Genomic DNA, 3,251 nt, shown 5'->3' on the forward strand with positions numbered 1-3,251 from the left:
AAGGTGTGTGATGGGTCTTGATATCCACGTGCATCTTGAAGCGATTACTTTAGTAAATAAATAAATGCATCCATCTCTTCCTATGATTGCCAGTTTCAAGATGTGTATTGTAAGCACCTGAAATACTCACTTGCTATGTTCTAGCACGCATCCATATTAACTATAATCACCAAGCTGGAGATTTGGTTTTTGAAGGCTTTATCAATCCTACTTATGTGTAGCTCTTTCCAGTATCGCTGTGTCCCTCCGAATTCCCTGTCCTTACCAAACACCATTCTATCTTCTCATTCTACATAGTTAACCATTTCAGATTCCACATGTAAATGAAGATGCTCACAACTTTTATTTCTGCATTTTTCTTGATTCCCTTAGACTTGTAACCTCCAGGTATATGTGTATTGTCAAAAATGAGTGACCTTTTAATGGGCTAATATCACCCCATTTCATATATATTACAGGTTCTATTTCTGTTACTTGTAGATGAGACTACATATAGTATATATATTCACTATAGTTATGCATTGAATTCTTGAATAAATATACCGTTTACACATTAATGTATTATGTACAGCATATGATATATTATACAATATATTACATGCAACATTTACTAATATGTAGCATTAATACAAATGTACATAGGGTGGATAGTATGTTGACCATAGGGTCCGTTATGTAACCATGAATTCCTCAACTTATACCTGAAACTTTCTAAGTATACAGCAACATATCTTTATGTTCCTAGTCCCTTGGTACCTGGCACCACTTATTCCACATTTTCTTTTCTATGACTTTAGGGTTTTACATTCCACACAAAACAATGCCAATAATGATACTATAATGTAGTTAATTATACACATTCCATTCTAAGTCTCCATTATCCAATCCTCAAATATTCATGCCGCTTCTGTTTTTGAATCTAAAGTGTGTCAACTGTAGATCAGATATAGTTTAGTCCCCTTTTTTCTGGATTTGCCTGTTTAACTTATAAACTTTGCAGTATATTGAATTGCTCATTTTATTTACATTCAAGATATGTACTACAGAAAGAATTTGTGCCTGCCATTTTATATTTAGTTTTTCATGATCTACATTCTTTTGTCTCTCCATTGGCTTTCTAATTTTCGTTAACAAGTATCTTCCAGATACATCCTTTTAGCTTTTGTTTTGCTGTAATTAGATTTTCTATCACTGTGATAAAATTCCTGAGCAAAACATCTTAAAACAGGACAGTCAATATTGTCTCACACAAGGTTTCAGTCCATGGTCACTTGGCTCCACCAAGTCATGCTTGTGGTAAGGCAAAACATGATTGTGGGGAACCAATCAGGTGGAAATTTCCAGGGCTAACAAATGACTTTCTATTATTAGTCTACATCCTCAATTTTCTACCACCTCCCAATACCCAACTGAGTTATAAATCCATATGTAGATAAGTTCATTCGTGTTGTCGAAGCTGTTATGATCCAGTCACCTCCCAAAGGCCTCACTTCTGATCCCTGATACCCTGGTGAGCAAGACTTCTGCATATGAGACCTGGAGGAACATTTAATGTCCAAACCATAATATTTTCCTATTGTTTAGTATGAAGCCTCTTGAATATCATATGCAGCATTCATCTAAGCAGGAGGAAGGAGAGCAAGAAATACCTGTGTCACTACTGAGAGACATAGCTTCAATGGTCAAGCAGCACCCCAGCCTCTATTCCCTTCTCATTAAAAAAATTTGGCAAATCCAACTCTGGATGGGCTCAGGGTGTCCCTTCTACTCTCTTATACCCACTTTGACCTCTCCACTAATGTAGCATCCAATATAATCATTTTTGACTATTCATTTGGCTCAATATCTGTACCAAAGATGTTCATCATTTAAAAATTAAGAACAACTTCCTCAGATGCTTCAAACTGTGTGGTAAAAAATTAGCATATTCCCATTGCGAACCTGCAGGCATGATCTGTGGGAGTTACTTTTTCATTGTAGTCTCCCTGGACAAAGGTGAAAAATGGGGAGTGCTGGGGCTGGATCACTTTGGAGCATAAATGCAGTCTTTTGTGAAACATTGGTAAAAGCAGATATTATTAAAAACCACATTATGGGTCCAGAGAGATGGCTCAGCACTTAAGAATGTGCTCTGTGCAATCACGAGGACTGGAGTTTGGATCCCAGAATCACATGACATGCTGGGGTTCCTGATGCAGGTCTGTAAGGTTGAAGACAGAAAGATCACTAGGGTTTGTTGACTTCCTGCCTAGCTGAGAAACTCTGAGCTCCAGGTTCCAGCCACACCCTGCCTCAAAGAAATAGGTGGAAAATGAAAAAGGACGGTATCTGATGCTTTCTTTTGGGTTGTGAATGCCTGCACAGGGCTGAGCACCTGCACATACACATGTGTATAACTTATGAACATAGAGACACCCTAAAATAGACACATAAATAATCTTTAAAAACAAATTTTAATATAATTTATTTATTACTTTTATTGTGTATGAGCGTATTGTCTGCATGTGTGTAAGTGCATTGGTATCATGCGATGCCCCCGTGGAAGTCAGAAGAGGACGTCAGATCCCTTGAAACTGAAGTTACAGACCGGTTGTTAGCCACCATGAGAGTGCTGGGACTCGAACATGAATCCTCTGCAAGAGCAGTCAGTGCTCTTAACCACTGAGTCATCTCTCCAGCCCTTAAAAACAAATTTTATAAACTGATAATCGCATCCACTGCATTAGAAACAAAGGAAACATGTGGTCAAAATTGATCAATGCCTAATTTTACATGAAACACCAGCTATGCTTGTGAGGTTACTTATACTTGTTGGGTCTAAAGGATGGAACGATATCTGTTTCCAGCTTGTCATTTCATAACATCACTTTTGTATCTTGAAATCAGCAAATAAGGCATTGCTGTGTTCACTGCATCATTAGTTACACCACCTGCATTTTGGAAATAAGCTGAATGTCTGTCAATGGATGAATAGATAAAGAACGTAGCTTGATCCAGGGAAGAAAGTTGGCTATGCCAGATACTCAGGAGGCTGAGGCAGGGGGATGAAGTGTTTTCTGTGCAACCAAGTGAGTCTGACAATAGCTTGGAGCAAATTAGTCTGATGCAATTTTAAAATGTTTTATGTTTTTAAAAGGCCTGGAAATATAATTGACAGAATGTTTACTTACCAACTGAAAGGCCTTACCTTCAATTCCATAGTAACAGTGAAAAATTACTGTCTCTCTATACACACAAGTGTGTATACATAT

Source organism: Nannospalax galili, unplaced genomic scaffold, assembly GCF_000622305.1.
Source record: "Nannospalax galili isolate Female #2095 unplaced genomic scaffold, S.galili_v1.0 scaffold747, whole genome shotgun sequence".
Classification (NCBI taxonomy): Eukaryota; Metazoa; Chordata; class Mammalia; order Rodentia; family Spalacidae; genus Nannospalax; species Nannospalax galili.